Consider the following 22,245-nt stretch of genomic DNA (forward strand, 5'->3'; position numbering starts at 1 on the left):
ATGGCCTGATCCAGAGATAGATACATAGATTGAGAAGAGAATAGGGTTGAGATAATTCTTAAAGATTTCTGTATTTATTTAACTTCCTAATTAGAGTTGCTTAAGAGTCCCGATCTCTGAGTGCGAGTATACAGCCCTGTACATACACATACGATACCCACCCAGAGTCCAGAACAATCTTCCAGCTGAGCACCAGGCACAAGAGGGTTTGCTTTCTGACAGTGATTGCTTTTCCCAACTTCAATCTAAATATAAATAAAAGAATGTGGAAAGATATAAAATGTGACTTACTCATCATGTTCTCCCACTTTTATATTAAGAGAAGACTCAAATCAATCTGTATTATTTAATTATGTCAATACTTCATTATTGAACTATGTTAATAAAATGTATATCTGGAAAACTAGACACAAAAAAAATAGCTTCAGAAAATTAAATACCAGGGTGAAAATTAGCACATATACCTCCACATTGATTTTCAAGGATGATGCAAATTTTCACTGCTCAGACTTTCTTTTAATGCATACACGAAATTATCTGTGAATCAGTTTTCTTTGACTTTACCTAGCAATGAGCTTGTTCATTCTCAAGTTCTATTATCTGTGATGCCAAACATTCAAGTAAAGACCAAATAATTCATCTGGATTTCCAGGGGTTACTCTCTGCTCTCTTCAGTCTTCTATCTGCCATATTTTTACCTTTCATTTCCTCTTCTGAAACTCAGACAAAACACTACAGGGCAGTGATTCTCAATGTCTGTTCCAAACTATCAGTCAGCATCACCTGACTAAAGTGTCTGATAGTCAACAAGAAGACTTGCAGCCTTTCAAGCATATCACTTTGACCACCATCTAAGACAGGCATAATTAGAGAAAGGCTACATGCAGTCAGACCCATCAGAGGAAGTGATAATTGTCTAGGCAAGAATTGGGGCTGTGGTAATAGGGATGAAAACAATGAAAAATATTTAGGAGTTAAAAATGGCAGGACTTATTATGTGCTGAATATTATGGAGTAGAATAGGGAGAGTGAAGCAGTTTTGTTTTTGTGACTAAGGGCAGGGTTTAGAGCCTCGGCTATATGACTTGTCAGCTACCTGACCTTAAGCAAGTTATTTTCCTCACTAAGCCTCAAGTTCTTCATCAGAAATAATGTTAGCATCCTAGGATTGTATGAGGGTTAAATGAGATCATGTATGATGGAGATTAGCACAGAGCTTGGCACACAGCAAGAGGTCAATACATCCTGGCAGGTTTAAGATTGCTCTAGATGTCTAGCCTAAATGGGAAAAAAAGGAATAAAAAAGGAAGGAAGGAAGGAAGGAAGGAAGGAAGGAAGGAAGGAAGGAAGGAAGGAAGGAAGGAAGGAAGGAAGGAAGGAAGGAAGGAGGAGAGTGGGAGGAAAACAGAGGATTGGTGTGAACAAGTTTTTGGAAATTAAATTTCAGATTATTCATTATTAAAAAGTCATCTTTATTTTTCCATGTTCTTTTTTCAAAAATTGTTATTGATGCATAATAGATGTACGTATGATGATATAATACATTAATATAATATGTAAAGATCAAATCAGGATAATTGAGATAGCCATAATCTTAAATATCTGTCTTTTCTGTACGCTAGACACATTCAAAGTATTCCCCTCTATGTTTTGAAATGTACAATAGAGTTTTGTAAACTATAGTCATCCTACTGATCTATCAAACACTAATTATTTCTTCTAACTATACATTTCTACCAATTAATCGGCCTATCTTTGTCCCCCACCCCCACCCCCACTCACCTCCACTTTACCCTTCCCAGGCTCTGGTAATGAGCAATCTACTCTTTATCTTCATGAGATCCATTTTTTCAACTCCCATGTACGTGTGAAAATGTGGTATTTGTCTTTCTGTTATTGGCTTGTTTCACTTAACATAATACCTCCAATTCCATCCATGTTGCTGTGAATGACAGAATTTCATTCTTTCTTATGGCTAAATATATTTCATTGTGTGTGTGTGTGTGCGCGTGTGTGTGTGTGTGTGTATTATTTATCCATTTATAGAAATTTATATATAGAATGTATATATTCTTTATTTATCCATTTATAGAAATTTAGGTTGATTCCTTATCTTGGCTACTGTGATAGTGCTGCAATAAACATTGGAGTGCAGATATCTCTTCAATATATTGATTCCTTTCTTTTGGATATATACTCAGCAGTGAAAATGCTAGGCCATATGGTATATCTTCTTTTAGTTTTTTGAGAAACCACTACACTGTTTTTAATAGTGGCTGAACTAATTTACCTTCCCACCAACAGTGGACATGGGTTCCCTTTTCTGCACATCCGTACCTGCATCCATTATTCCCTATTTGATAAAAGCCATTTAACTGCAAATGATATCTCACTGCAGATTTGATTTGTATTTTTCTAACGATTAGTGATGTTGAGCACTTTTCATATACCTGTTAGCCATTTTTATGTCTTCTTTTGAGAAATGTCTATTCAGGTCTTTTGCCCTGCTTTTAATTGGTTTGTTTTTTGTGATGTGATGGTTTGGTTTTCTTGTTTTTGCTTTTGAGTTGTTTGAGGTCCTTATAGATTCTATTTATAAATTCCTTGTCATCTGGATAGTTTGTAAATATTTTCTCCAATTCTGGAAATTATCTTTTCACTTTGCTGACAGTTTCCTTTGCTATGCAGAAGCTTTCTAACTTGATGTAATCCTAATTATCTATTTTCAGTTTTTATCTATTGTCAGTTTTGTTGTCAGAACCTTTGAGGTTTTACACACAAAAAAAATCTTTGCTCAAACCAATGTCCTGTAGCATTACCTCAATGTTTTCCTCTAGTAGTTTCATAGTTTCAGGTCTAAGATTTAAGTCTTTAATCTGTTGTGACTTGTTTTTTACTTATGGTGAGATAGGAGTCTAGTTTCATTCTTCTGCATATGGTTATTTACCTTTTCCCAGCACTATTTATTGAAGAAACAATCCTTTCCCATTTTATGTTCTTAGTGCCTTTGTCAAAAATGAGTTCACTGTAGGTATGTGGATTTATATATGGGTTCTCGCTTCTATTCCACTGGTCTATGTGTCTGTTGTTATGCCAATACGATGCCAATTCTGTGAAGAATGTCATTAGTATTTTGATAGAGATTGTACTGATTCTGTAAATAGCCTTGGGTAGTATTCTTATTTCAATAATATTAGTTTTTCCAATCCATGAGCATAAAATATATTTTCCTTTCTTGTGTCCTACTCAATTTCTTTCATGAGTGGTTATACATTTTCTCATATAAATCTTTCACTTTTTTTGGTTGATTCTTAGCTGTTTTATATCTTTTGCAGCTACTATAAGTGAGATAGATTTCTTGATTTCCTTTTCAGATTCTTCACTATTGACATATATAAATACTACTGATTTTTTGGTCAATTTTGTATCTGGTAACTTTACTGAATTTGCTTATTAGTTCTAACAGCTTTTTGATGAATAGTTTAGTTCTTTTTAGTATAAGATCATGTTGTCTGTGAACAAGCCTACTTTGACTTCTTTCTTTCCAATTTGGATACTCTTTCTTTCTCTTGTCTAATTGCTCTGGCCAGAGCTTCCAGTATTACACTGAAAAACAGTGATGAAAGTAAGCATCCTTGTTGTTTCAGATCTTAAAGGAAAGACTTTCAATTTTTCCCCATTAGATACAATCTTTGCTGTTGGTTGGTCATATATGGTCTTTATTATTTTGAGGTATATTCTTTCTATGCCTAGCTTATGAGGGTTTTCATCATAAAGAGAAGGTAAATTTTATTAAATGCTTTTTCATATCTGCACCTATTGAACTGATCATATGTTTTTTGTTCTTGCTGCTGTTAATGTATTGTTTTATGGGGTTTTTTTTTATTTGTTTATGTTGCAATATCCTTGTATCCCTGAGATGAATCCCATGTAATCATGGTAAATTATCTTTTAAATGTGCTGTTGAATTTGGTTTGCCAGTATTTTGTTGAGGATTTTTGCATCTGTGTTCATCAGGGATATTGGCCTGTAGTTTTCTCTTTTAGTTGCGTATTTGTCTGGTTTTGGTACCAAGGCAATCCTGACCTCATAGAACGAGTTTGGAAGTATTCCCTCCACTTCAATTTTTTTTGAAGTTTGAGTAGAATTGGTATTAGTTCTTTAAATTTTTGGTAAAATTCAGCAGTGAGGCCATCAGTTTCTGGACTTTCTTTTGATGTAAGACTTTATTACAGCTTCAATCTTATTATGCATCAATTTGTTGAGATTTTCCTTTTCTTCATGGTTCAATCTTGGTAGGTTGTATGGATCCGGGCATTTATCCATTTCTTCTAGGGTTTCTAATTTGTTGGCATAGAGTTGCTCATCATAGTCTCTAATGATTCTGTTTATTTCTGTGGTCTCAGTTGCTATGTTTCCCTTTTCATTTCTGATTTTATTTATTTGGACCTTCTCTCTTTTTTTCTTAATCTAGCTAAAATTTTGTCACTTTTGTTTATCTTTTCAAAAATCAATTTTTGCTTCTGTTAGTCTTATATTTTTTTCTAGTCTCAATTTTTAAATTAATGTTTCATTTTTATTATACTTTTCCTTCTACTAATTTTATGTTTGGTTTGTTCTTGCTTTTCTACTTCTTTGAGACATATGCTTGAGTTTTTATATGAAGCCTTTCTACTGTTTTAATGTAGTTACTTATTGCTATAAACTTACCTCAGTACTGCTTTTGCTATATCCTATATATTTGGGTATGTTATAATTCAATTTTCATTTGTTTCAATAAATTTTTAAATTTTCTCCTTACTGTCTTCATTGACTCATTTGATTATTCAGGAACATGTGTTTAATTTCCATGTTTTTATGTAGTTTCTGAGGTTCCTCTTGTTATTCATTTTTAGTTTTATTCCAGTGTGGTCAAAGAAGATATTTGATATTATTTGTCTGTTTTTGAATTTATTGGGACTTCTTTAGTGGACTAAGATATAGTCTATTCTAGAGAATGTTTCATGTGCTGATGAAAAGAATGTGTTGGGTGAAAAGTTCGGCAAATATAAGTTAGGCCTGTTTGCTCTATTGTGTAGTTTAACTCCAAAGTTTCTTCATCAATTTTCTGTCTAGATTATCTGTCCATTATTGAGAGTGAGGTGATGAGGTCCCTGATATTATTGTATTGCCATCTATCTCTCCCTTTACATCTATTCATGTTTGCTTTAAATACTTGGGAGCTCCAGTGGTGGGTGCATAGATATTTTGTAATCGTTACATCCACTTCCTGAATTGACCCCTTTATCATTATATAGTAACCTTTTCTCTTTTTGTACTTTTTGAGTTACAGTCTATTTTATCCCAGTATAATTACTCCTGCTCTTGTTTGGTTTCCAGTTGCATGTAATATCATTTTTCATCCCTTCACTTTAAGGCTATTTGTGTTTCTATAGGAGAAATGGGTTTCTTGTAGGTATCATATTGTTGGGTCATATTTCTTTATTCATTCTGTCTTTATTCTCCTACGCCTTTTAATTGGAGAATTGAGTCCATTCACATTCAGTGTTATTACCAATATTAAGGACTTACTACTGCCATTTTGTTGCTTGTTTCTGGTTGTTTTGCAACTCCTGTATTTTTATATTCCTTTGTTTCTATTTTCTTTTGTGGTTCTCTGCTCTTGTGGCTTGATGTGTTGCTTGCTTGTTATTTTTAGTGGATCCATTATAGGATTTTGCATTGTGGTTACCATGGGGCTTACAAAGAACATCTTATCAATATAACAAGTTATTTTAAAGAAATGATAACTTATCTTAGATCACAAAGAAAAGACAAGAAACAAAAAGTAAAAAACAAAACAAAACAAAACAAAACCTCTGTACTTTAACTCCATCCTCCCCATATTCTAACTTTTTGTTGTCTCAATTTATATATTTTTATATTGCCTATCTCTTAACAGGTTGCTGTAGCTGTTATTGTTTTTGATAGATTTGTCTTTTGGGCTTCATATTAAAGTTATGAGTTAACTGCATACCACAATTACAGTATTAGATTATTCTGGGCTTGTCCCTGTATTTAATTTTATCATTGGGTTTTATACCTTTAAATGTTTGCTTGTTTTGCACATTTAATGCTTTTCTCCCCTTTGGATTGCATAATTCTCTTTAGCATTTCTTGTCAGATGAATCTGGTGGTAGTGAATTCTGTTTTTGTTTGTCTGGGAAGAACTTTATCTCTCTTTCACATTTGAAGAATAGTCTTGCTGGACACAGTATTCTTGGATGGCAGTTTCTTACTTTCAGCACTGAAAATGCTGTTCCATGCCCTCCTGACCTGTATAGTTGGGTTTTTGTTTTTGTTTTGTTTTGTTTTTTTGAGACATCTGTTACCAGATGAATTGGAGATCCTTTATTTATGTGGTATTTGCTTCCTTTTTCTTTCTGCTTTTAGGATCCTTTCTTTGACTTGACCTTTGACAGTTTGATTATTATATGCCTTAAGGTAGTCTTATTTGAGTCAAATCTCTTTGGTGTTCTCTGCCCTTCTATCTGTACCCGGATATTTAGATCTTTCTCAATTTTGGAATGTTTTCTGTTATTATTTATATGAAAACGTTTTGCTGTTGCTGAACTCCTTTTTGAACATCAACATTTCTTAAATTTGATCCTTTTAAGTAATTTTCTGTATCTCATATATAATCTTCATTATTTTATTCCTCTGTATTTTAGAATAGCCTGTCTTCAAGCTCACTAATTATTCTGCTTGATCAATTTTGTTGTAGAAATCCTATAATAAATTTTTCAGCTCAGTAAATGTATTTCTAAGTTCCAAGATTTGTTTTTCTAAATTATTTTAATCTCTTTATTAAATTTCTCTAAGTTTCTGACTTGATTTCTTTCTGTGGTATCTTGGAGATCACTGAGTTTCCTTAAAAGTGTCATTTTCAATTCCTGATCAGAGAACTCACATATCACTATCTTATTAGGGTGAGTCATTTCTTTTTGTCCATTTGAGGAGTCATGGTTCCCTGTTTGCTGTTGTTTCTTGTGGATATATCTCTATGTCTTTGCATTAAAGAATTTTTTTTTTTTTTTTTTTTTTTTTTTTTTGAGAGGGAGTCTCGCTCTGTTGCCCAGGCTGGAGTGCAGTGGCCGGATCTCGGCTCACTGCAAGCTCCGCCTCCCGGGTTCACGCCATTCACCTGCCTCAGCCTCCCGAGTAGCTGGGACTACAGGCACCCGCCACCTCGCCCGGCTAGTTTTTTGTATTTTTTAGTAGAGATGGGGTTTCACCGTGTTAGCCAGGATGGTCTCGATCTCCTGACCTCGTGATCCGCCCGTCTCGGCCTCCCAAAGTGCTGGGATTACAGGCTTGAGCCACCGCGCCCGGCCGCATTAAAGAATTATTTATGCCAGTCTTCTATGTCTGGCTCATATTGGTTATTACTGAATATGCTTAGAGTTTTTTTTGTAATTTACCTATCAAATATCATTTTTTCTGGTAAGTTGCTGTCTTTCTTCAGCACTAGATGGCACCTTAAGTCCAGGTTTCCCTCAGCTCTAGTAAATGATGAGCATTGCCCATCCCAGATGAGGGAGATACTAAAAGAGTTATTTTGGCAGTGTGGGAAAGCTGGTTAGGGGCTCTTGCCCAAGACATACGTGGGAACAAACTTCCTGACCAGTGCTGAGTTACAGAGCAGAGTTTCCTGGGCTGGGGATTGTTGTCCCGCCTTCATTTGTCTCTGCCTAAAGGAATATCTCTTCCTTCAGGCTCTCTTGATGGTTCCTGTGGGTTGAGATAGGAATAGGCTCCCTGCCAGGGAACGCAGGATGTTAGGAAAAATGGTTGTTCACCATGACCTCACTTTTTCTAGTGTAGAGACCATGAGTTGGGAAGAAATTTTCTGCATTTTTGGAGCCAATCAGATTTGGAGGAGGAGCATCACAGAATGGAAGTCCTATTCTCTTACCACCTGCTTGGAGTTTTTTCACTTCTCTGTGCCTTGGGAACTGTCTCCTTATATATGAGTTCTGGGATATTACTGTTCATAAATCTTGGTGCTATATATTTAGTTTTGGTTTTCTGTGGTGGGAGTGAGCCAACTTGCTTCTATGACACCATTTTGGAACCGGAAGTCTCTATTTCCATATTCTTCTGAAAGGATTGTTATATTTCCTACAGATGATCTCTTTCTATGAATTGCCATGTACCTCAAAGGATACTCCTTCTTTTTCCCACCCACATACTAACACACACATCCATTTCTTGAGCAAAGTACTTCTCATTCTATAAGAACCAGCTCTCAGCTTTCTCCTCTGCTTCTCTGTGTCACCATCTCTGCCTCCTTATGCAGAATGGAACACAACCTCCCTTGTGCCGCAAGTATGTCTAGTACTACTTGAAACATACCCCCTCTTGCATGAATGTATTTACATGTCCATTTCTCCCAGAGTGAGCTCCTTGAGGAACCATGTTATCAATCTCTCTATCCCCATTACCCACTTTAGTACTTAGCACAAAGCAAGTGCTCCACAACTTTATTTCTCTACAAAAGTTTGCCCCATATATTAATGCAAGATATCTGAATGTCAGGCAAGAGTAATTGTATCCTCTTCAGTCACTTATGATTTAGTAAGATTTACTAAGTCCTAGATATTATAACAGAGACTACAGAGGAAAACACATGTTCTCTGCCTTCAGGGAACTGAGACAACAACTGAAGAGCTAAGAAATAAATACATGGAAGGTTAAGTAACAGTAACACACAACAAGAAAAGTTCAGAATAATACTAAAGCCATATCATAAGGCATAAGGTTATGCCCAAAAAGTTAGTCACTGACACTAAGAACTACAAAAGTTCAGAAGATGACAAAATTACTCTCATCTGCCACAGTTAGGCATGACTTTTCAGTAATGATAGGTTTGACATTATCCTAAAGAGTTTACAAGATTTGGATATGTAGAAAGGATTTACAGAGAGAAGACACTCCTAGTGAATAGGTAGTATCAGCCAAAGCAGGACAGCAATGAAAGGTGGGAAAATGCAAACCAGTTTCTGGGGATTGTTAAAACAAAAAATCTGGTTAGAAGGAGTAAAGCATTCAAGTATGTAGAGGAAGAGATGATAACCACATAGCTTAAAACCAGTCTTTGGGGTGCAGTGAGTACTGGCAAGTCCAGAGGCTAAGGATAGAATGCTGAAAATGGTTTAGTTAGACTGAATTGCCAGTGTTGAGCTTGGAAAAAAGAAGAGCAGCAAGACAGATATCAATTTTCATTTATAGAGCTTGGTTTGTGTCAAGTATTATGCTTTATATACATTATTTTTTAGTTATCACAATTTTATAAGATGGCCCTAACAACCCTATTTTATTTTCCCAAGCTAGTAAATAACAGTTTTAGGATTTGAGTCCAGGGTATCTAATTTGAGTCCAGAGTCCAAAAATCTGTTCTGGATCAGGTGTGTGCTGCTTCCAAGGTATGGTATAAGAAGAGGCTGTAGAGATGGGCAGGAGGGGACAGATACATAGGAAAGATGGAATAAAGAACTTGGTGACTCATTGAATGTGAGGGAGAGAAAGTTAAAATTAATTTCAAGTCTTCATGTCTAAGGGATGAGAAAATGATTATATTAATATAAGGAAGGAAAGCAAAGGAATAGGTTCGGGGAGAAGTGAAAAGATCAGTCCAACATTAAATGAGTTTCAGATGGTGGCAGGATGTTTGAGTGGAAATGTCTGGTGGTTGGAGATTTTGAGAATGAGCGCTAGTTGTATTTTCCTCAGCTAGAATGGATATTGCAACACTGGCACCACAATGGAAGAAGAAAATGCCGACAGAAATCTAACCTCGACCTACGATCTCAAGATCCCTTCCTTCCCAAATTTTCTCCAAGTTTGCTTAAAAATATGAATCATTTTTTAAACGTACATGATTCTGAGGAGCTCATTCATTGTGGTTCAACAGAGCAGACTTTTTTTTTTTTTAACCAACCAAGACTTTCCTGCCATCTGATGCCAATTTGGGCTAAAATACCTTTTTCCCCTAGCAACTTAAAGTGTGAGAACATATGCTTTCCTCTGCCTGCACCCTGTCCACAGTACATCCTGTAAAATTCCATCCTTCAGCAGTTAACTTATAGCTTCAGAATGATACAAGTCTTAAAATAAAAGTTTGAGGGCTCAAGGAAAACAGTGAGTTCCTAATGTAAATATATCATGAAGCCAAACATTTCAGAAAATATTCAAGTTCCATAATTTTGCCTTTCTTAAAAGAGTCTTTGGAGAGCTATTGCTTGTTCTTTTCCATTAAAAATATGAAGTTTATGCAGTGATCATTTCCCCTAAGATTGCAGATGTAGGCAAGCTGTACTTGGCCCTCCAAGAAAGATACACAAAGCTTAACCTTTCATTATACTCTGAAAAAATGAACTGCTTCCTAAGCAGGCTCTGTACTGTTGGGATAAATTGTAATACCAAATTTAATGTATGCCTTACTCTGGAAAAAAATAAGAAATTTTGAAATCTCAATAGATGTTTATTTCTAATATAAGTATGATCCAAAATAGATAACATGGCACTATTCAGTAGCTAAAAGTTAGATGACAAAATGAACCAAGTCATTTCTAAATGTATTCCATAACTTCAGAAAAAAAGTCTGATGAATAAAATGTGTATGAATATCTCATATTCTGTTAAAACTTGTAATAATGAAGGCAATACGGAGAATGAAAAATGTAATTTTAGTGCTGGTGGATTCAATTAGGAAAAGTAATGTTTTCTGGATCCATAAATTACAGAGGTATACTAGGTATCTTTGTAGAGAAACAGAAGAAGAATATTCTTTTATTAACAGCAACACTCTGAGTATAGCTTACAGGAAAAAGAGAAGAGAAAAATAACAGAAAACGGAATCAGCAATGGAAGTTCATTTTAGCAGCGTGATTGACACCATGTTACTTATTCCAAGAGGTGATTGATAATATGAAATGGGTTTCTCTTCTGTAGGAATTTGGCATTGTTTGTTCACTCCCTCTTCCATTTCTGAGTGTAAAATATGTGTGATGATAAAAGTCCAAGGGGATGCTTGTGTGAGCGGGCTGTACCAGTTCCTCTTCCAAAGAATTGCATCTGTGCAACCCTGGCCAGGCTTTGAAAATCCTAGAATATACTAAGTTGCTTTTCCAAAGGATAGTGATATTCTGTAACTAAAATCCCAGAATTTGGTTTGTTAAAGAAATACTAAGTTTAAAATCAACGATGTATATAGATGATTCAGGTTTGTTTGTTTGTTTTTAGGGTTTTATGAATTTTTATGAAAAGTGACCCTAAATCATGTATGCAGAACAATTAGAAGGTTGGAAAACATCAAAATGTCTGGCAATGGAAGAATGATCAGGCAAATTATATTATGTCATCTTGAGGAAATATTAGTGATTAAAAATAACTATGAAAACTAAAATGAAAATTAAAACTGTTATGATATATTATTACTGATAAACAACACAATATTGGTTATAAATATGGAAAATATTATTTTGCACAAAGGCTAAAAGGAAAAATATCATGTGAAAACTACATTTGGATGATTGTATAATAGATTTTTTTAAATTTATACTAATTTTAATATTGTTTTACATATTTCAAAATAATTTCTGAATATCTATTGTATTATATTATGCTTATATGTCTAACACAAAAATAGAAATTTTAAAATGAATCTATAGTTTATCTTGATTAAAGAGGCAGAAAAACAAAACATTTTCCTGGATTTGAATCCTGGCTCTACCAATGTATTAATAGTGTAACCTCCGGAAAGTTATGCAACCCTTCTGTGCCTCAATTCTCTGCTCCATAAAATGAAAATATTAAAAGAATGAACATGATCATTGATAAGATTAAATGAGGAAACTCATAAAAAGCATTAGTAGAGTGGTTGGCATACAGGATATTTCACTAAACAGCAGCTATTATTTCTAATATAATAGAGTTGAGTCACGTTCACTCAACTCTGTAAGCAGGAGCTATCACATAATCCCCATAGAGCTGAACACAAGCACAAACTGTGTGCCAAGAATTCTGCTAGGAACCTTACAAAAACTATATATCATACATTATATGTAACACTTTAGATGGTCCATATTACAGCATCTCAGCCTTAACAAAAATTCTAAGACTTAGGAATCATTAGCCCCATCCTACATGAGAAAAGGGAGGCTGGAAAAGCTGAAATAACTTCCTCAACATCGCAGAGTTACTACAAGGCAAGAACAAGGCTAGTTGACACATAGATCAAGCTCTCAACTGCTGGCCACACTGCTTTCAATAAGTGAGAAATAAGATACACTTAGCTCATATTTCAGCCCAGTACAAGCCTCATCAGTCTGGTGACACTCAATAAAACAGGGTTCCAGTTACTCCTTCAGTAATCTCTGAGGATGAAGCCCTGCTGTGAAATCCTTCTGCTGTCTTTTCAGTAGGAATACTGGCCCTCCTCATCTCAGCTACCTGCAGCAAAGTCTATTGGGCTACCCTAAATTTGAGAAATGAGGATGAAGACAGTGAAGTCATTTCAAACTTAAGGGAAAATAATTTCCCATTAGAAAAGTATACAAAGAAAAGTCTTTTCTACGAATAAGTCATTTTAACTATTTAACATTGTTAAATAACTTTCTTCTTTACTGTTGGAACTCTTGTAAGTCTTTAATGTACTACTGTGAACTCTGGATCTTCGAGAGAAGGATTTAACATGCAATACTTCCAAGGTTATTTTTCTCCCTAGAAACTTTTGTTCTGTGAGCCTCAATTAACACCTCTGGAATGAGTATTCCTGGGATCCCATCGTGGAGATGCTGATATAGTGGAAAAAGCCCCTGCCAGGCATCAGGAGAATGTAGTTTGGGTCCTGGCCCTCCACACATTGAGTGGGATGTTAGGCAACTGTTATGGACTATGGTTTCCTTCCATAAAACAAAGAAATGAGGTCTAATATCCTATTGTGCAGAATGTTTTTTTGTGTCAAATGTGTGAAAAAAATTTACCCACATAATAACTCCACACCATAGTGTGGCTGCTAATGCCATCCTTCCACATGATTGAGAACTGCTTGATACAGAAACTAGTGTTAACAAGAGTGAAACCCATATTATTTGTTCTCCATGTAATACAGGAGGAATGGAAGAATTATAAAGCTACTAACACAAAACTTAGCAACCTAGCAGGTCTTCAGAAATACACTTTTATGCCAGACTACACCCAAATGCCATGCTCAGAAAGCAATCTGGAGTGTTTTTATTATGGAGTTTCTTACTTTGCTTACTCAGGCTTACCTCCCATCACTCTCCAATGCTCCCTCCACTCCAGCCAAGCCAACTGCCCTCATAAACAAAGCTCACTCCACCTACAATGCTTATTCCTCTATGTGAAGTTCTATTCTACTGCCCAGAATGGTGTATCTCACCTGATACCTGAAGCTTACCTTGGTTCAGGAGATTCTGAGTTTCTTGAGAATAAGAACTCTGTCTTCTTGTATTTCCAATTTCTTACATAGTGCTAAGCATATTGTAAAGATGAAATGATAACCCCAGGTCACAGTATTCACTCCTATCTCGAACTCCTTTTCTACTGCTGTAACCACAGAGATATGTAATTACAACTACAATAGGTTAAACACAGTCATTTTTCATGAATGTAAATGGTATCTCCTCTAGCAGGCTATAAGAGTCTGTTTTATCCCTGCATTTGTCGTAATAGCTAGCATGATGTTATACAAGTGGAAACTTTTCCTTACATACTTGTCAATTGTCTGATTGTAGTATCTATTATTTTTCTTTTTTAATTTTTTTACTTTATTTTATTACCATCCAAGTTATGATAGACAATCACTATAGACTGGAACTTCTCCATTTAGGCAGACTAAATGCCTGCATGGCCATGCTGCCAGGTCTCCAAAGGATGCCTGACTTTGTAAGCACCTAGATTAAAAACAGCATCCTGTTCTCAGTCCTGGGTCTGGGAAAATGTCTGCAGCTTTTCCCAGTATCTTTCTCTCACAGCATCTCCAAGCCTCTCCCCAAGTTAGCTCCAAGACTTGGGAGAAATAAAGTGCTGTCCCTCAGCCTGGGCTGCTCAGATCCCTAGGGGAAAGGTGAGTCACAGAGGGAGACTCTCTGCCTCTCTCATGTACTGGGACTTCACTCACTTTTATCAGCCAGATGCTGTCAGAGGGGCTGTTTGCTTTTGTTCTCCTCCCCGGGATCTGGGATGTCCTTCATGATTCCAGTGGATTCCCATTTTCCTTCTTGAATTAAAGCTCACAGAGTTTATCTTTATACACTATCTTGCTATTTCCAAGTGAGTAAGGCACGCTAAAAGTCTCTACCATCTTGCGGGGAAGGAAAAAAAAACACTAGCTTCTTTTAAAAGAACCATTATATTAATAATATTGCTAATTATCAAATGATAATTATATGCAAGGACTGTGATCAGCACTTTATATACATTATTTACTTTATACCTCATAATTAACTTTGAGATAAATAATATCATCTCTATTTCCTAGATGAGAAAACCAAAGTTTAATGGAGGTGTTGATTTTCTCAAGGTCACACAGCTGTTAAATATAGTGACTGTATAATTTATTGTTAGCCAGAATACATCTGAGTATAAGCAAAATTACTAAAATAGTTAAGATATATACTTTATGAAACATTTATTTATTAACTGACAACTGGTTTTATTAAACTGGTAAATCTGTAAAATCATTTTATTCAAAAATTATTTTTAATAAAATTAATATAAATAAATTGTAATTTTAAAAAACAAACATGTAAACAAATTAAAAATATATTGATTGGTTGAATATTAAAAATAGCATACATTGAGTAACTATTCTTGATACATATTTCTATCCTAAAATAATATTTTTGAGAAATTTTTTCATTTTTTTAAGATTTTTACAAAATATCTTGCAATATTTTGCAAAATTGTATTTTATGACAAGTAAATTTGAAATTATAACTTTTAATTTAACTTTCTATAGAAAATATACTTTACTGAGAAACATATTTTCCAAAGGTTTGACGTACTCAGAAAAATGCCTGCTAAATGAAGGTTATTCTCATTTCTATTTTTATTTTTTATGTTGAAATAGATTAATTTTACAGCACAAGTAATTTCATTCAGAGATCTCCAGCGAACTTCATTTTGCACAAAACTTATTAAAATAAGTTGTATCTATGATCCTTTGAATACTTTTCCAAATTTTGACACTGCAAAATTGTAGGCCCTCTCAATTTCATCTCAATTCCAAAACAGAATTTTTAAACTGTTCAATTAAAATAGGAGTTTTATTAAAAGTTTTTTCCCACAAGTCAGGATATTCTAAAATACCATTATAGAATTTACAAATTAAATCTTAAATCCACCAGAGCTCATGTCATTTAATTGGATCATTTTCTTCTTTTCTTTAGGGACATAAACATCATTGTTTTCCTGTTGCAAGCACTGTTCTTGATAATTGCAATTTGTTAAAAAGCTTTGAAGCCTTATTTTAGCACTACATTTATTAAATATTTTGATTAAAGATTTCCAACAAACTTTAAAAAAAAATGAGCCAACATTTAAAGGACATCTTTACAAACACCGCAATTCCATTGTAAACTAGATTGGTTCCAGCTCAAGCATATTTTAGCATCTAATTATTGGTAGGTACAGGGAAAAAATATGCATTGCCTTGTTTTGTTCAATGTCACCGTTTTCACAAAGAATTATAGTTCAGTTATTCTAAATGTGTGTTTAAATAATTATACATTTTGACAATCAATTCCAAATGGAGATCTCTATATATCTTTTAATTTCATAAGAGCACTATGTATATTATGACAAGATGCTCCCCCAAAATCTGCAGTCATAGTGTTAGACAGTTTATACTCAGTGCTGAATTTTTAAATTCAATTTACAATAGGATTTTATGGCAACTCTAAATTTTATTTTCTTAGAAATAGAGCCAAGATGAACAAAAGGCCTTATATTGACCTTAGCATAGGTTTTTGCACATTTTTAGAGTTTACAAATTTGTTAATAATTTTTTTTTTAGATTTTTTGTAAGGAAAAATAATTTTAGATTTATTTTCATTTGAAGCGCAATCCAATTACTCTCTTCAGCAATGTTACCTTATAAAATAACTAACGTGTAAAGCATATCAGGATTACAAATATGAATGAACCAAATACACTTTCTACAATAAGAACTTAAAAAACTTGAAATAACTATGTCTACACCAAATAAGCTGGAAGTATTGGAAATTACAAGTTGTAAACTTGTGCTATTGATCAGATAAAACTCATGTTTCTGAGAATTGGGTTGTTTTCAGCAATAAAACGCACTATTAGAAAGCGATCAAGTCAATAATTGCATAGATACCTTGTATGTAACACAGTAGACATATTTTCACTCTGTAGGATATTCATATTGATATTTTAAATCCAAACTGTAATATAATCCTGTTACAAGCAATGATCTCAAAAAAATAAAATAAAATAAAATCAGGACTATATTCCAGTGATAGCACCACTTCCTCACCCTTCTGTCAGCACAAATATTCCTTTGTCCACTTGCCAGACAGCTTCAAAACCTAAACGTGAACAGGTCAACTTTAAAGCATCTAGGGGCTCTCATTGTTATAGAATTAACTACAGCTCCTTAGCATGACACACAAAACCCCGCACCTTCAGATCCTGATTTATTTTCCAGCTCCCTCTCTCTTTCCCATGTTGTGCCTCATGGCAACCTTCCCACCTCTCTGCCTTGGCATGTGCTGTTTCCTGTGCCTACATCATTCTTTCCCATCTGCTCAGCCAGCTCTTACCCGGTATTCAAGGCCCACATCAAATGTAACCTCTTCTTTGTAGATAATTAAACACACCTTCATTTATTATACACCTAAAACCTTATACATAACATATTTTAAAAGTTATTTTTAGATAATGGTCTCCGCATCCAGGCAATACGTTTCTAAAGGCGGAAATTTTTAATTATTAATTTTTGTCTCTTTGGTTACTGCTTGATCATTTCTTTTTACTTCAACTGAATAATTAAACACATGTTCTATTTTATTTTACAAACTTTAACTCAGGAATTTCCATAGATATGAACAAACTATGTCTCAGAGCGAAAGCTGATCACCAATAGATGATGTTAGTAACTGTAGCAGATTGCTACACATTTGGTTATTGTGCACCTCATTCATTGATGTGCTTTCTATAGGTATGGGTTAACTGTTTTTCAAACATTAGAAACTTTTTAAGACACTGTAAGTGTAGACATAGTGAGAATGTTTAAAGTGATGTTAAAAGGCATAAAAATACAAGGGAAATAAAAGCAGAAAAAGGTAAAACTGATAGTGGAGATAAAAAAGGCAAATGTTGCACATACATAAAGGATGAGTTGTTTAACAATAGGAACAATTGTAGAGAATAAAGGACAAACTATGTAAGCAAGAGCTGTAGTGTGCCTTTGTGGTGACAATAATCCAAATAATCAAAATATGAGTTCCATAAGGACAGAGACAATGGGTAAGTTTTCAGCTCGGTTTACCATACCTGGCACATAGTACTCTGTACTTATTTGTTGAATAAGTTAATGAATCAACCAATCAACCAAAGTTGAGGAAATTGGCCAAATAGACATTTTAGTGCATATTTAGAGGATCAGCAATAATGGTTCTTAAAGCCTGAAGGGAAAACTTAAAAGTGAAGCTAGATGAAAGTGCTACTGTTCATGATCTATTACTACCCAGGAATAATTCACTGAGTTAAAGACCCTTTAAAATCTTCTGAAAAAAAGTGTGCGGCCAGATAGTACATGCCAAAACTACTGCTGCTAAGGAGCTCTCCACCACATTAGAGGAAAGAGGCTACGAGCCTCACTGGTGTCTCAATCTAGGAAAATAATTGATTTTTTAAAAGATGCCTAAAAAACTGTCAACAAGAATTATAGTATGCATTGGTTTACAAATGGGCAGAAAACAAATTATCTACTCATCTTCATGTCTTCATGCCAAGGTGAAAGAGAGATCTTAGCCTTGCAGATCAGTGGTGTCTCAACTTTTTCAAGTACAAGAGACCCTGTTCCATTACTCTGTCTCCTTTGAGTAAATGTTCAGTCTTTCAAATTTTCTCCCATCTCCATGCTCACCTTCAAGGTGGATCTCGGTTAAATATACAAGTGAAGAAAAATAGAAGGTTTATAAGGCTTCATTGTGGGGGAGGAACAACATAAATGTCCTTGTCTTGCCCTGTGTCTTTTGGGATCTCTGTTCTTCATAGTGCTGTCCCTTGTCAGCCTCATCATTGGCACCCTGTTGGTCTCCAGGCAACTGGTGTTCTCTTGTTTGCATATCTTGCTGAGCCAGCCCTACATTAGCTTATACTTGCACTGTGGGTCTCCTATGAGGTCTGTCTATAACTTCTCTTCAGTCTCTGCCTCAACAAGTTTCCTTTTCTCCAGTCCTTGTGAAACATCAGTTTGTCTTAATTAGAATAAGTCTCTGCCAAGTTAACCAGTCAAATTTTTAACTATATTCGCCCTCTCCCTCAGAGCATGTCGGAATTTCTATGACATCAGAGTCCAAGGTCAGTCTTGAGAATTCCCAGTCAAGCTTATTTATCCAGACATCTTCTTTGGCTACTGCTAAACTAATGGACGTCATTACTATAATCCCACTATGTTATTTTGAGACCATAAGCTAAGGCAGTGTCTTTCTAGGTTTCCAAAAGAGAGAGTGATCTAATATTCCTCAGCTTTAGACTTTAAGGTAAAGAATACAACTTGTTCCCTGATGTTTGGGTTCAAAGTAAGAAGTCCTGTCATATATTTGATCTCCGTCTTCCTCTTCCCACAATCCCATGGAAAATGCAGGTGGCTTCCTACTTCCTCTTCCCCTCTTAGTAGAACTTTGTCTACACCTTGCCCTGCTTCTTCTGGAGAAAAGATACTTGTCTCAGTCTTAATTGCAAAGTGCTATCCTTTCTTTACAATGAGAGAAACTTGTGATCTGCTTCAGCCAACTGTAGTTCTTCATAAAGAAATTGGATCTTGGAAATATAAGGACAAGAATTTATTAGCTAAATTTCTTAAAAATGTTATTCCCACCTTTTCCAGTTTTAAAGTTCAAGGAGCAATTTTCACTCCTATTTGGTATCTAGCCTGTTTGTAGAAGAAACCTTCCTGTAGCTAGGATGAAATTATTTATGAGAAATGTAGTGGGCATATGAATTATTTACATGTATCATAAAAGCTCATGATTCAGGAGTAATGTGTAGTATAAATAATATTCTATTGCTTAATATAACACCACAAAACTATAAATTTGGACATCTCTAAATGAGCTCTATTAGTTAAATGTAAAGAAATAAGGAACGTTCAAAACCTGAGTTACATGTCAATATTAACATTTAGATGGGGAAATACATGCACAATAATAACCTATCCCATTTGGTAAACATTTACAACATATTAGCAGCTCAGAGAAGAGTAATTAGTTATATTAATATTATCATTATTTTTGACACTGAGTCTCATTGTATCACCCAGGCTGGAGTGCAGTAGCACGATCTCGCCTCACTGCAACCTCTGCCTCCTGGGTTCAAGCAATTCTTGTGCCTCAGCCTCCAGAGTAGCTGGCATTATAGGTGCCCGCCACCACAACTGGCTAATTTTAATATTTTAGTAGAGACAGGGTTTCACCATGTTGGCCAGGCTGGTCTCGAACTCCTGACCTCAAGTGATACACCCGTCTAGACCTCCTGAAGTTCTGGGATTACAGGTATGAGCCACTGCACCAGTCCTGAGTTATATTAATATTAATAAATAATTTGAAATAACAAAAGTCCTATGTGTATTCAACACTAGAAAAGATTAATCCAACAGGAAAGAAACCATAACTGATTATATATTTTGTCTGTAGGTCTTGGAAGCTATAGATTCTGTATTTACATTTCTAAATAAAATTTTTCATATTTCTCAATTTTATTTTCCTCGTGTATATTAAGATGGTATAATGTATGTATAAGATAGTTTTAAATAAAAAATAGGCTTCTGTCATAAACACACTCTCTCTTTTTGGGATGCCAAAAGATTGACCTTCACCATCCCATCAGTAATGTCTGTTTCACATTCACTCTATGTGACATGCAATGCTAAAGGCTCAAGATGTAAAGTTGATTGAGACACAATGAGTTTTATATTTAGTTTGAAAATAGAAAATATAATTGTAAAATATTTCTAATATAAAGGAAATAATAGTAAGTGACAAATGTACGACATCCCTCATTGATTATTACTTTGGTAAACACCTGTTCAGTACTCAGATGCAGAGCAGAGGGCACTGTGTCACGTGGGAGAGAACCTAATCTTTGAGGTCCGACAAGTCTGTATACCTCTCTGCTCCTGAAGCTTACTAAATGGAAGAACTTGGGCAAGTCACTTAATGTCTCCGGGTCTGCTTGCTTGTCTACAAAATGGAATAACAATACTCATCAGATTGTAAGGATTAAATGAGATGTCAATGTCAAAGGCTAGTCACAGTGACTGGCATAGATACACTGTTTCTCTCTCCAAAGACCCCATACAGCATGTGAGCCATGTTTCCTTTTTCCAGAGCCACATGTGGTCCTTTGAATTTACTCACTCTTTTTCAGAGCACTGTATCGCTCATTTGCTCTAGAATATATTTCTTGTTGTATGGGGCTTGAGGGAAAGAAGGACCAGAAAGAACAGGATAGTGTAGACTGTGGATAATTTGTTGGTTTATGATTGAGAATCTTTCTTCAAGAATCATATACAACATATTACAATGTTTATTTCTATGTGATATACTAACTTATTAGCCACACACATAACTTTCACTTTATCTTATTTTACAGTGCTTTATGGGTTAAAAACTTTGGTCTGTTAAATTATTTTAGATGAAGATTTTGAATTTATTTTGCCCTTTCCTCTGCATGTTTTATATGGAATCTGTTCATTTCTGTTTTTCCCATCTAGAGACTTGGTGAATTCAGCAAGTAAATTTGGTTTCTTAAATCTCCGTGTTCAAATTTGGTTTAATCACGTAAAAATTTTAGAAAAAAAAATCACTGCATAAAAAAGATATAGGTCTTAAAATAACATTAATTATCAAACAAAAAGTTACTCCAGTGGCTAATATATGTATATAACTTTTCACCAGACCCCAAAAATGATACACTTGTAAAATTATAGGCAAATAACATTTAAATCAATTGAACAAAGTTCACCTTAATAAAAACTAAATCCAGTTGACAACAAAGATCGAGAATCTGGAGCCCAGAATAACAGCAGTGATTGCCATTTGAGAATGTCACTCATTTTTCCTCAAAGTGGTGGTTTTACCACCCACTAGCTGACCTTCTACATACAATTCTAGCAAGCTCACTGAAATTTTTTTAAGGAGATAAATACATGTTCCATTGATTTCAATAATATTTTTAGAATTCTGGCACTTTTTTCATGATAATATAAATCAGTTTTCTAAGAAGTGTGTGTGTGTAAAAGAGAGAGAGAGATTAAAGATACCTAGAACAAAAGGTCTAGAAAGATGCAGTGTTAACTGTTAATAGTGCCTTGTTCAACTCTCAGGAGTGAGATTACAAACAGAAAATTTTTTATTCGATATACTCCTATATTTTTTGCATTTTCACCACAGCTACTCCATTTATCATTTTTAATTAAGGAAAAATATTTCATTATGCACATAATATAACAAAGCTGGCCTATCCAGTGCATTGTTGGCACCGCGGGACCAGAAGGCAGTGACCCCCCTGGACCCAGCTTTCAGTATCTTGTGTGTGTCTATTATTTCTCGACCTGCCGATCCACCTGGGAACAAAGAGAGAGCCCCGCTGCATTGAGGGCTGCCAGCCAGATCCTGCAATAAGCATACATTTGAGGCTTCTTCCTTCAAGTTTCCCCCTCTCAGAAAATAAAACCATCATTAGCTCTTTCGCTTAGGTGCAAAACCTAAGATTTGTATTTGCTTTCTTTTTCCTTTACACAGTACTTCAGGTCTATCAGCAAAATCTGTTGGCTCTGCCCTCAGAACATATCCTGAATCAAACAATTTCTCACCTACTCCGACAGCAACCTTGTCCAAGCCACATTCTCTTCTCATGTGGGCTGCTACACGTGCCTATTAATCCATCGACAGCTTCTGTTCTTAGCTCTTTAAAGTCAATGGTTCA

This window comes from Theropithecus gelada, chromosome 4 (genome assembly GCF_003255815.1).
Source record: "Theropithecus gelada isolate Dixy chromosome 4, Tgel_1.0, whole genome shotgun sequence".
NCBI lineage: Eukaryota > Metazoa > Chordata > Mammalia > Primates > Cercopithecidae > Theropithecus > Theropithecus gelada.